Raw genomic sequence first — 13,967 nt, 5'->3', positions numbered from 1 at the left:
AATTGTCACAATCATCCAGAGTAGATAATACCTCCTTAAGTAGTGCGTGGAGATGTTCTAATTTAAATTTAAAAGTTACAATATCAGGTTCTGCTTGTTGAGAAATTTTCCCTGAATCTGAAATTTCTCCCTCAGACAAAACCTCCCTCCTGGCCCCTTCAGATAGGTGTGAGGGTATGTCAGAACAGATATCATCAGCGTCCTCTTGCTCTTCAGTGTTTAAAACAGAGCAATCACGCTTTCTCTGATAAGTAGGCATTTTGGAAAAAATGCATGCAATAAAATTATCCATTACAGCCATTAAGTGTTGTATGGTAATAAGTATTGGCGCACTAGATGTACTAGGGACCTCTTGTGTGGGCAAAACTGGTGTAGACACAGAAGGGGATGATGCAGTACCATGCTTACTCCCCTCATTAGAGGAATCATCTTGGGCAATATCATATCTATGGCATTATTATCCCTACTTTGTTTGGACATTATGACACAAATATATCACATATATTTAAAAGGGGAGACACATTGGCTTTCATACATATAGAACATCGTTATCTGATGGTTCAGACATGTTAAACAGGCGTAAACTTGTCAACAAAGCACAAAAAACGTTTTACAATAAAACCGTTAATGTCCCTTTAAATTTTAAACTGAACACACTTTATTACTGAATATGTGAAAAAGTATGAAGGAATTGTTCAAAATTCACCAAAATTTCACCACAGTAACTTAAAGCCTTAAAAGTATTGCACACCAAATTTGAAAGCTTTAACCCTTAAAATAACGGAACCGGAGCCGTTTTTACATTTAACCCCTATACAGTCCCAGGTATCTGCTTTGCTGAGACCCAACCAAGCCCAGAGGGGAATACGATACCAAATGATGCCTTCTATAAGCTTTTTCAGTGGTTCTTAGCTCCTCACACATGCATCTGCATGCCATGCTTTCCAAAAACAACTGCGCATTAGAGGCGCGAAAATGAGGCTCTGTCTATGACTAGAAAAGGCCCCCAGTGAAAAAGGTGTCCAATACAGTGCCCGCCGTTTTTATTAAAACAATCCCCAAGATTTAACAACTATTAAAAGTAATAATCTGCCAAATATACTTAGTAAAGTAATCGTTTTAGCCCAGAAAAATGTCTACCAGTTTTTTAAGCCCTAATGAAGCCCTTTATTCTTTTACTTAAACTAAGAAAATGGCTTACCGGTTCCCATAGGGAAAATGACAGCTTCCAGCATTACCAAGTCTTGTTAGAAATGTGTCATACCTCAAGCAGCAAAGTCTGCCCACTGTTTCCCCCAACTGAAGTTACTTCATCTCAACAGTCCTGTGTGGAAACAGCCATCGATTTTAGTAACGGTTGCTAAAATCATTTTCCTCTTACAAACAGAAATCTTCATCTCTTTTCTGTTCCAGAGTAAATAGTACATACCAGCACTATTTTAAAATAACAAACTCTTGATTGAAGAACAAAAACTACATTTAAACACCAAAAAACTCTAAGCCATCTCCGTGGAGATGTTGCCTGTGCAACGGCAAAGAGAATGACTGGGGTAGGCGGAGCCTAGGAGGGACTATATGGCCAGCTTTGCTGGGCTCTTTGCCATTTCCTGTTGGGGAGGAGAATATCCCACAAGTAAGGATGACGCCGTGGACCGGACACACCTATGTTGGAGAAAATAACTACGTTTGTGACTGGTCCTAGCAGAACAGAGCTGGTAAGCCAATTAGAATTGATATATGCATGTAGCCACCAATCATCTCCAATTTCTTCCTCGGGAAATGCAAGTCTAGCAGCTCCCAAGCAGGGCTTTACCTGTGTGTTTAACCATTTGTGGAAGGTTAAACACATAGTTAACGAGGATGAGTAATGCAAAAATTATATGATTTAATGAATTAGAACATATGATCTTTGTGCCAGAATATCTAGAAATAAAAGACCTTTGGCTTCAGTACGTTATCAAGATCATGGAAGTGTTTGTGCAAAGACCGAGTAACTCTAGTCAATAAACTAAGACAAGATACTAAAATATCAAGTGACCAGTCTTCCTGCTTAATGAAGCAAAGCATGACTCAGCTTCCAGATTATTTGCAGCACAGGATCAAGTTAAAGGGACATGCAAGGTAATTGTTTCTTGTGCTGCCTCAAAAAATAAATAGCTCCTTAACTTTTATTTTTTCATATGAAATAGCTCTTTCCTGTTGGAAATGCTACCTATACTAAAAATGTCAATACTGCAATCATGGCAACAGAAAAAGCTACGTAAACAAGAGACATCAGAATAAATGAACTTCAAAATGGTTGTGAATGAGAGCCCAGGTAAACTGTGTTCAGGAATCAAATAACTCGTATCTGCTGTTTGCATGTGCACACAAGTATTCTTGGTCTTGTTTCACATATATTGTATTGGAAAGCCAGTGGATAAATACTACACAACATACCTAGTGGTATATCTGTCAAATTCTAACACAGGTGCCACAATAAGAGGTAAGAGAGGGCAGAAAATCCTGTGCAGTTTACAAGGAGAATAAACTTTAAAATCACATCATTATATAATCAGTAGAGCAGCCTATTCAAGCCTCATATGTATAAAAGCAAACAGAAAGCAGAACACTCACACACACGTTTAACTGCTATCACCAACTTTCTATTTACCTAGCCAATATATTGATAAGAATTATCTCTCAAACCTCTGCATGTTCCTAATAACAAAATACAGCTACAAAACCCTTTATCCAAACTGTCTGAGACAGGAAAAGGTTTGGATTTTGGAATAGTTTTATATTTGCTACTGTAAAATGGAGAGGAGATGGGACCAAGTGTAATCAATAATATCTTATACATTTACGCAATATTTACATGTCATATACATGTAACTTAATGGTAGCGTTATATACTTGTTTCTATCTTTGTATACAAAATGCATTTTACAACATAAAAACCAAACCTAATGAGCAGTCAAGATTGTGACTTGCTGGCAAAGAAAATGGCAATTTTAATTATTTTATTTAATATATATATATATATATATATATATATATATATATATATTAATAAAAACTTCTGGATTTCAGAATAATGTCCAGATTTGGAGATTTGAACCTGTATTCCCTTATAATAAGTAGAAACACCATAACTGCTGATTATATTTTAGTAAATAGTATTAAAGGGACAAAAAAGCAAAAATTTAACTTTTATGATTCCAACAAAACATGCATTGTTAAAAAAATGTATGCAATTTACTTCTGATGTCAAATATGTATTGTTCTCTAGGTATCCTTTGTTTAAGAGTAAACCTAGGTAGGCTCAGTAACAACAATGCATAGCTGGAAGCTAGCTAAATACACCTAGTAAGCCAATAGCAAGAGGCATGTGTGTATATCCTACCAATCACCAGCCAGCTCCTGTTAAAGCACAGCTGCTCCTTGACCTATTGGAGATTACTCTTCAACAAAGGATACCAACTAAACTAACAAATTGGAAAGTTGCTGAAAATTGCATGATCTATCTGTATCATAAACATTTCATTTTGACTTTACTTTCCCTTTAATCTCCAAGATCCTATAAGACCCCTTAACTGAAAATCAGATCTATGTGTTCCTGTAAATATGGGCTGACACATACTGGCAGATCAGAACCACAGTTTATATCACACACAGGATTTAAGCCTTGCAACACATATTCTTGTGGTCACTCAATATCTCCCTTGCCTGTTTAATGAAATATTGTTTTTGCAGGATGGAAATGCTCTGTGTTATCATTTTCTCATGTACCTTAGATATTGACATTTGAAATGTAGTAAGTGGGTTTGCTTTGTAAGCAAAATTATCAAAATTGTCATAACATAATAACTAAACATATTTTTTTAAATCTCATATGAGAAATAATTGAGTTTCATACAGAAATGTAAAGTATTGTTTACACTATTGTCATTATCTTGCTAAAAAAATAAAATCTGATTTGTAATAAATAAACCCCATTTTTTTTCTTTCATGATTCAGATACAGCTTGCAGTTTTAATCAACTTTCTAATTTACTTATATTATCAATTTTTCTACATTTCTCTTGGTATCTTTATTTGAAAAAGCAGGAATGTAAGCTTAGTAGCCGGCCCATTTTTGGTTCAGCATCTGAGAGGCACTTGCTGATTGGTGGCTAGATGTATCAACCAATCAGCAAGCGCTACCCTGTGTTCTGAACCAAAAATGGGCCGACTCATAAGCTTACATTATTGTTTTTTGTCAAAGATACCAAGAAAACGAAGAAAAATTGATAATAGGAGTAAATTAGAAAGTTGCTTAAAATTGCATGCTCTATCTGAATCATGAAAGAAAAAATGTGGGTTTAATAGAAAGAGCGATAGATTTATTGTTAAAACGTAACAACTTTTATTGTAGATATTAAAACAATCGAACATCCATATAGAGGACTATAAAAAGAAGGTGGTGTGTATCAGGATGGCTTACATGTTTCGGCATAAGCCGTAATCATAGCCTAACACACCTGATAAACAGTTACAATTTATGTGCACACAGGACTTCTCATTGGCTAAAAACAATTAAGAAATACACACCCTCCAATATCCCTTAAAGCAATCAACTTCAATTATTTACAAAAAACAGAGATAGTAATAATAAGTGCAAGACAATGACCTTAAAGTGAAAGTAAATCCTAGCATTTTACAAACGCTAGGATTGACTATTACAGTGCTTGACAAATCTGTTTAAAAATAAGGAGCCAATAAGAATATTTAGGAGTCAGACATATTTTAAGGAGCCAGATAGTGGGATGTGAATATAAATATATATGGAAAATAACCCAAAAAGTTAGGAGCCAGGGGTAAAATTCTAGGAGCCAGCGGCTCCCAGGCTCCTGGGTTTGTCAAGCCCTGGACTATTAAAACAAATAAAGGGGACTTTCATTCATGAAGTATAAGATACTTCATATAGAAAGCTCCTTTATTTGTTTTAATTGATTGACGTTTTTAGCTGCTACAGCTGCGCACGGCTAAAAAATTTTTTTGCTAAGAGGTGACGTTTTCACCTCTTAGCCAATAGCCGTGCGGTAAATCCGGCTCCCATGGGCGCCAAGATGGATTTACCGCACTGCTATTGGCTAAGAGGTGAAAACGGCACCTCTTAGCAAAAACATTTTTTTAGCCGTGGGCTGCTGTAGCAGCTGAAAACGGCGATCGGTTAAAACCAATAAAGGAGCTTTCTACATGAAGTATCTATAACTTTATGAATGAAAGTCCCCTTTATTTGTTTTAAAAGTCAATCCTAGCGTTTGTAAAACGCTAGGATTTACTTTCACTTTAACCCAATCAGCCTATTAAATGTGTAGTAGTCCTAACATGTTGCTAAAAGGTAAATACAATCTTTCCCTAAAGTGTACTTTTATAGTAATAATAGCAACATCATATCTTATCCCCACTACATTTAATAATAGTATACCTTACAGCGGACAGATGGTCATGACACTACTAAGAGAAAGTGACCATTTCTAATATCTTATGTGTGAATATATATATATATATACACAGAATTTGTGCAGTTATCAATAACTAATAGACCCATAAACTATGTAATGCATACTTATAAGTAAAAATATATATAAACTGCACATAAAATATTAAACATTCATTGTCAGTAGTTCATGAGGTCATATTCGGAATTTAAACCGTATGGAGCCCTCGTCCTTAACCTAAAGATCCAGTACATCTCTTGCCTCCCTAGACGCTTAACCCTATCTCCCCCGCTTTTAGGGATATAAATTCTCTCAATTGCACACCATGATAAGGTATTAACCTTTTTATCATGGACATTGGCAAAATGTTGCACTAGTGGAGTTTTAGCTTTCCCTGTAGTGATTGTAGACAGATGTTATCGTATATGGGTATTCACATCCCTAGTGGTGAGACCCACGTACTGAAAGGAACATGAATTACAAGTGATAAGATACACTACAAAGTCTGAGGTGCAATTTAAGCAACTCTTGATGGGAAATACTTCTTGAGTGACAGTGGATCTAAAGGAATCAGTTATAGAAACAAATTCACAGGGTCTACAGCGTGAGTGGCCACATTTGAACATACCTTTATGCATAAGCCACAAGAAATGTTTTTCTTTAGAACTGGGTAATTGTGAAGGAGAAACATAATTCGCTATAGTTTTAGCCCTACAATAAGATCATCTAATTCCCTTATCAACTGTTGAAACCAGATGATCATCCGCAGCCACTAATGCAAAATGTTTCCTGACTATAACACACACTTGCTCATATTGAGCGCTATAATCAGTGACAAAAGTGACTCTCTGGGAACTTCCCTAGCAATAGGTTTATTATCCTTGAGAAGTTCTGACCTATCAATTCTCTGAACCTCCCTTTTAGCTCTCAATATCACTGATTCATGGTAACCTCTTTCTAGTAAACGTATGGATAGATCTTTCAAAAGTATCAGGCTTTGAACAATTCCTTTTAATTCTAATAATATCCCTTTAACATAGAGCAAGGTAAATCACTGAGGAGCTAAACATAAGATGAACCTGACAGATGAGGAACCAGTCATACATTTTTAGAAGTCATAGGAGGAATTTATATACAGACATATGTAGAATGCTCCAAAAAGTATGTAGCCAGATCAAACATTTTCGGAGCTATGGCTCCCTTGTTTCAAGGATTTCTCAAGCCTCATTTCAATGGTTTCTCAGCTTAAGTGCCAATATCACATGGTTCACCCATTGTTGTGGCAGATGTAAACATACCATACACAAGCAGCAAACCTGTATTGTGTGTTTCCATAGAAGCTGTAATGCTATTTAGCTCTTTCTGCTCAGCAACCACAAACACAAGTAAAGCATGCAGTAGGGAGCTGCCAGTTTTGCATTTCTTTAACATGCATTTTCTTAGACTTCACACACACCAATGGCCAACCACATAGAATCTCTTCATTTTTATCTAGCTTGTTCTAGCATGTATCATTTAACCCATAGGCTGCAGGGAATGCTGTATAACATTGTGTAGTGATGGCAGAAAAGGAATTGTCCAATACGCCCCCCCCCTGTACTTTTTCGCATCCAAACCCACTACCTCTCCCTAGGCATCTTCCAGTCATGAGCCTTCAAAATTTCCAATGCAAAGTGCCTTGTATGGATTTAGAAAATGATTTCCAAACATAAAAACATTCCAATCCATTTGCAAATCACTATATCTCACTTATCACAATTCATCAGCGCTGTTCCAACCCATCAGCAGTTATTTTACGTAAGTTTATGTCTAGTTTCATGATTCAGATAGGGCATGCAATTTTAATCAACTTTCCAATTTACTTTTATCATCAAATTTGCTTTATTCTCTTGGAATTCTTAGTTGAAAGCTAAACCTAGATAGGCTCATATGCTAATGTCTAAGCCCGTAAAGGCCACCTCTTATATCAGTGCATTTTGACAGTTTTACACAACTAGAGGGTGTTAGTTCATGTGAGCCATATCGATAACATTATGCTCACTCCTGTGGAGTTATTTATGAGTCTGCACCTATTGGCTGAAATGCAAGTCTTTCAAAAGAACTGAAATAAGGGGGCAGTCTGCAGAAGCTTAGATAAAATGTAATCACAGAGGTTAAAAGTATATTAATATAACAGAGTTGGCTATGCAAAACTGGGGAATGGGTAATTAAAAGGGATTATCTGTCTTTTTAAACAATAAAAATTCTGGAATAGACTATCCCTTTAATGCCCACACTTATTAAAACAGACTGCGCGGGAAATGGCGAGAGTCCAATTTGACTTACTCTAAATTGCCCTTTAGCAGACGTCACCAAATTTAGAGAATTATGTCCTATGTTCCATTTAAAAATTCTTTATATAAACAATATATCTGAGTAACTAACATTTGTTTGTCGTTTGATATTGGTGAACATGGTTTACTAACTATGACCCTCTTCTATAAGAACAACCTGTTCGTACGTTGTACATCACAAGGACACGGCATAGAATGAGTATTCAGAGAACAATGCAATATTAATGAAGACATGTTTATACTAGACGTACTTAAGCAGTCTCCACTTAACCCTTGGCTGACAGAGAGGGCTGCAAAACATTGCTCAGTAGTACCCAATCCCCCTAGGAACTAAGGGATTGACATACATAGTTTAGTATAGATAGCACAAGAGGCATTGTGTGCCGCAGATATTCTGCTTATGACAAGCTGCTAACATGCAGCCAGTAATGGAATAAACAGCTGAACACACTTTATAGGAATGGTATGTGAGCACACTGATCCTATTATGTAAGTTTTTCATATTCATTACTTTATACCAACTCCTAAACAATTGTTTACAATGTGCTGAAAATAGCAAAATTTTGCTGTGCAAAATGTTCCCAAGTTACCAGCAATGACAGTCTAACCAAGCAAGAATACAGTACGTGTGCCACTATTTATTTGTTTTACAATTGGTGGCAAATAAAAAAAAAAAAAAGTTATATCTGAAAATGGTAAAGATCAGGGGCAAGATTACATATACGGCGCAGGCTTCAGCGCACGTGCAATTTCTGTCCGAGGACTGGATTCTGATTTGCTTATCAGATGAAGAAGAAGGCAGCTACGTAATAGTGGGGGGAGTTCGGCATCCATATTGACCGGCTATTAGAGTAGTTAGCGCCGCTGATTAGGACAGAAGCAAGGCGGCAAGGGAGGAGGGGTATAGTGTAGGCAGACCTCCGTTTTTTATTTACCATATCAAAACATGTTACACTAAGTGTTGAATGTCCCTTTAAGAAACTGCCGGCGCCTAAGAAAAATAAAAAAAATATCAAATCTCCCGTAAAAAGTCTAACACGCCTCCCAAAAATAAGCCTGACACGTAAAACCCCCCTATTCTGGTGTAGACTGTCCCTTTAAGCTACAATTACAGAAAATAAAAAACAAAATTATCAAACTTTAAAAAATAATACCTAATCCCTATGAAAATAAAAAAGCCCCCCCAAAATAAAAACACCCCCTAATCTAAGAATAAACTACCAGTAGCCCTTAATATGGCTTTTTTCAGGGCATTGCCCCAAGATAAACAGCTCTTTTACAGTCAAAATACACAAAGTCCCCCCTAACAGTAAACCCACCAAACCCCCCCAAATAAAAGAACCTAACACTAAAAAACCTAAACTACCCATTGCCCTGAAAAGGGTATTTGTTTGGGCATTGCCCTTAAAAATCCATTTAGCTCTTTTACAAAGTGCCCACCCTAATCTAAATAAAATAAAAAATAAAAAAACTAAGTCTAACCCCCAGGTTGATACTCACCATTCCTGAAGTCCGGCGGAGAAGGTCCTGTCCCATGCGGTGAAGTCTTCTTCCAAGCAGCGACCTCTTCTTCAAACTTTATACTTTTATAGGTAGTTTGTGTTGTGGGTTTTGGCGGTTTAGGGGTTAATACTTTAATAGGTCGTTTCTGTTGTAGGTTAATGGCGGATTAGGGGTTAATAGTTTTCATAGGTAGTTTGCGATGTTGGGGTTGGCGGGTTTAGGGGTTATAATTTAGTTATTACTTGCGGTGTGGGTTTGATGGCGGATATAGGGGTTAATACACTTTATTAGTTATTGCGGTGGGGGATTGCGGTTGACAGGTAGATATTGCGCATGCGTTAGGTGTTTCGGGAGTTACGGTGCCTTGTGAGGTGAGATGAAAATGGAGTAAGATTTCTCCATTTTGACCACGTAAGTCCTTGCGCTGAATATTGGATACTGATTTGCGACGCGGTCCCATGTTAGCTTATGGGAGTAAAAATTGCGGGCGACGGGTGAAATATACGTGCCGCATTTATATGCGGCGCTGTATATTGGATACCAAAACCACGCATATGTAATGGAGCCCCAGGTTGTGTGATGTCATAAATCATGTTATATGTTAGTAAATGCATCTGGGATCGCTTTCCAGCGCTACGGAATTTGGTGGCCCTATACAAATAATAATAATAATTTCTCTTTGAGTGTCATAGAAAATGAAAAAGCATGGAAATAAAAAATCTAACTTTTAATGTCAACTAATTTACAACTAAGAAACAGGCACATTTCTAGTCCGTATTAAAGCCATCAGGTTCTAAAAGAAAACAAAAAAGTAGTTTTTATATTAAAAAAAACTGAAGTCTGTTAGACTTGCATGGATTCCAGTCAACTAGATCATACAAAACAATATGTCTGTCTGTCTATCTAATCTATCCATCTATTTTAATAAATCAAAATGCTTGAATGAAAAAAAATTTGTGTTGTGAAGCGACACTACACAACATCTCCTGTTAGGAAATCAAGGGGTTAAACCACCTACAGGAGTTATGCAACAGCAATTTAACCCTTTGTTGTCTGTGTGCGTCTATTGCCGTCAAGAAGTTACTTTATTATTGCATGTCCATTTCTGGCAACAAAGGGGTTAAATCACTTAAGCAAGTTTGTTATGCCACAGTGATTTAACGCCTTCATTGTCTTCTGTCTCTCGGAAAAAACAAAAACTACATTGCCATAGCAGTGATTTAACCTTTGGTTGTTTAAGTTTTTTTGTGTGTTTTTTTTTGGAGGGGGGGGGGGGTGTAATTAAAAGGGACATGAAACCCAAAAAATATCTTTCATGATTTAGGTAGAACATTCCATTTTAAACAACTTTCCAATTTACTTCTATTATCAAATTAGCTTCTTTCTTCTAGTATCATTTGGTGAAGGAGCAGCAATGCACTACTGGTTCTAACTGAACAAATGGGTGAGCCAATGACAATCGGTACATATATGCAGCCACTAATCAGCAGCTAGAACCTAGGTTCTTTGCTGCTCCTGAACTTTCCTTGATAAATCTTTCAGCAAAGGATAACAAGGGAATTAAGCAAATTAAATAATAGAAGTAAATTGGAAAGTTGTTTAAAATTGCATTCTCAATTTAAATAATAAAATACATTTTTGGGGTTTCATGTCCCTTTAAGCTTACATTTCTGCATGTGCATTTTTGGGCATTAACAGGGGTTAAATGACTTAGCACAACAAGTTTGTTAAACTGCAGTGATTTTTACACCTTGATTGCAAACAAGAGGTAAATTAACTGTTCAATCTCAACTTCATAGCCTATATACACACATACATATTGTATATATAGATATATAGAGTATATATAAATAACAAGAGTACTGCATTGAGCAATGATACTTTTTTATTGGACTAACTATACATTTATAAGATGACAAGCTTTCAAGTCTGAAGCAATACTGACCAATTTGATGGAGTTTACAGATTATATCTTAAAACACAGACCTCTTGTCTTTTTAGCCTGTCTTTTAAAATATAATCAGTAAATTCCATCAAATTGGTCAGTATTGCTTCAGACTTGAAAAAGGAAGACATTCTTCCGAAAGCTTGTCATCTTATAAATGTATAGTTAGTCCAATAAAAAGTATCATAAGCATAGAACCTTTAGCGGCCTACATCAGGGGAGCAAAAGACATTACCGGAGTAAAAATTAATAAAGAAGAATATAAACTCACTTTATTTGCGGATGACATTTTGCTTACATTGACGAGACCTTTAAGATCACTCCCTCATCTATATCAAGTCATTGATGAATTTTCAAAAATCTCAGGCTTCAAAATAAACTCAGATAAGTGTGAGGCTATACCACTGACACTACCACTACATACTCGTAAGTTGCTAGAAGCGAATTTTGACTTTAAGTGGGCTAAAAAATATATCAAATACCTGGGAGTTAACATAACAAACACACTAGAGGGACTCTATAAGGCAAACTATACTGAGATCTTTAAGACCGTAAGAAGGGATTTGGGTAGATGGAGGAGGGGGTGTTTCTCCTGGTATGGCAGATTATCGATTATAAAGATGAATATTTTATTATATCTCTTCAGAGCATTACCAATCAAAGTACCGCAAAGAGAGCTAGCAAATCTCCAGATGGACCTAATTAGGTTCCTACGAGGACCCAAAACAGCTAGAATAGCCTCCCAACTATTAAAACAACACAAACAGCTAGGGGGAGTGGGGGTGCCCAATTTGTTAGACTACTATCAGGCAGCTAGGTTGTCACAAATTACACTGATAAGCAAAAACTGTCGAGAAATAACTTGGACTAGACTAGAGGCAGACTTAGCTGGGGTGAATGATCCAGCCATGATTGTTTGGAACACCTCAAACACTACAAACAAAACACTATCGCCTAGATTTAGAGTACTGCGGCCAAAGGGGTGCGTTAGCTACTCGTGCTTTTTATCCCACGCACCTTTTAAATACCGCTGGTATTTTGAGTTCACAGAATGGCTGGGTTTTCAGTGCGTTAGGCTCCAAAAAGGGAGCGTAGAGCATAATTTAACGCCACTGCAACTCTAGATACCAGCGGTGCTTACGGACGCGGCCAGCTTCAAAAACGTGCTCGTGCACGATTCCCCCATAGAAAACAATGGGGCCATTTGAGCTGAAAAAAAACCTAACACCTGCAAAAAAGCCGCGTTCAGCTCCTAACGCAGCCCCACTTCCTACATCGGAACAGCCAATAGAATGCGAGCTCAATCTGATTGGCTGATCCAATCAGCCAATCGGATTGAACTTGAATCTCATTGGCTGATTCCATCAGCCAATCAGAATTTTCCTACCTTAATTCCGATTGGCTGATAGAATCCTATCAGCCAATCGGAATTCGAGGGACGCCATCTTGGATGATGTCCCTTAAAGGAACCGTCATTCTTCAGTTGGACGTCGAACGAAGAGGATGGATCCGCACCGGAGGTCTTCAAGATCAGCCGCTCGTCATCCGATGGAACAACATAGAAGATGCGGCTTGGATGAAGATGTTTGCCGGTCCGGATGTCCTCTTCTGCCCGGATAGGATGAAGATTTCTTCCCGAAGATGGACTTCTTCATTTGCCGCTTGGATCCAGACTTCAGCCGGAGGATGGACGTCACTCTTCAGCCCCTGCTTGGGCTTGGATGAAGATTTCGGAGGCTATTCTGGACAGATCGGGACCCGGTGTGGTGAAGACAAGGTAGGGAGATCTTCAGGGGCTTAGTGTTAGGTTTATTTAAGGGGGGTTTGGGTTAGATTAGGGGTATGTGGGTGGTGGGTTGTAATGTTGGGGGGGGGGGTATTGTATGTTTTTTTTTACAGGCAAAAGAGCTGAATTATTTGGGGCATGCCCCGCAAATGGCCCTTTTTATTAGGGGGCTTAGAGTAGGTGTAATTAGTTTAAAATTGTTGTAATATTTTTCTAATGTTTGTAAATATTTTTTTATTTTTTGTAACTTAGTTCTTTTTTATTTTTTGTACTTTAGTTAGTTTATTTAATTGTAGTTATTTGTAGGTATTGTATTTAATTAATTTATTGATAGTGTAGTGTTAGGTTTAATTGTAACTTAGGTTAGGATTTATTTTCCAGGTAATTTTGTAATTATTTTAACTAGGTAACTATTAAATAGTTATTAACTATTTAATAGCTATTGTACCTGGTTAAAATAATTACAAAGTTACCTGTAAAATAAATATTAATCCTAAAATAGCTACAATATAATTATAATTTATATTGTAGCTATATTAGGGTTTATTTTACAGGTAAGTATTTAGCTTTAAATAGGAATAATTTATTTAATAAGAGTTAATTTATTTCGTTAGATTTAAATTATATTTAACTTAGGGGGGTGTTGGTGTTAGGGTTAGACTTAGCTTTAGGGGTTAATCCATTTATTACAGTAGCGGCGAGATTCGGTCGGCAGATTAAGGGTTAATAATTGAAGTTAGGTGTCGGCGATGTTAGGGAGGGCAGATTAGGGGTTAATACTATTTATTATAGGGTTATTGAGGCGGGAGTGAGGCGGATTAGGGGTTAATAACTTTATTATAGTAGCGGTCCGCTCGGCAGATTAGGGGTTAATAAGTGTAGGCAGGTGGAGGCGACGTTGAGGGGGCAGATTAGGGGTTAATAAATATAATATAG

The 13,967-nt window shown here is 37.0% G+C and overlaps 1 protein-coding gene across 1 annotated transcript in view; it reads right to left on the bottom strand.

Annotated features, from left to right (window-relative positions):
• GRAMD1A (GRAM domain containing 1A) overlaps positions 1 to 13,967 on the bottom strand; it is a 312,874-nt gene that overhangs the window by 197,007 nt on the left and 101,900 nt on the right. The gene's annotated exons all lie outside the window — the stretch shown is intronic.

This window comes from Bombina bombina, chromosome 8 (genome assembly GCF_027579735.1).
Source record: "Bombina bombina isolate aBomBom1 chromosome 8, aBomBom1.pri, whole genome shotgun sequence".
NCBI lineage: Eukaryota > Metazoa > Chordata > Amphibia > Anura > Bombinatoridae > Bombina > Bombina bombina.
This window is presented reverse-complemented; position numbering and strand designations above follow the sequence as displayed.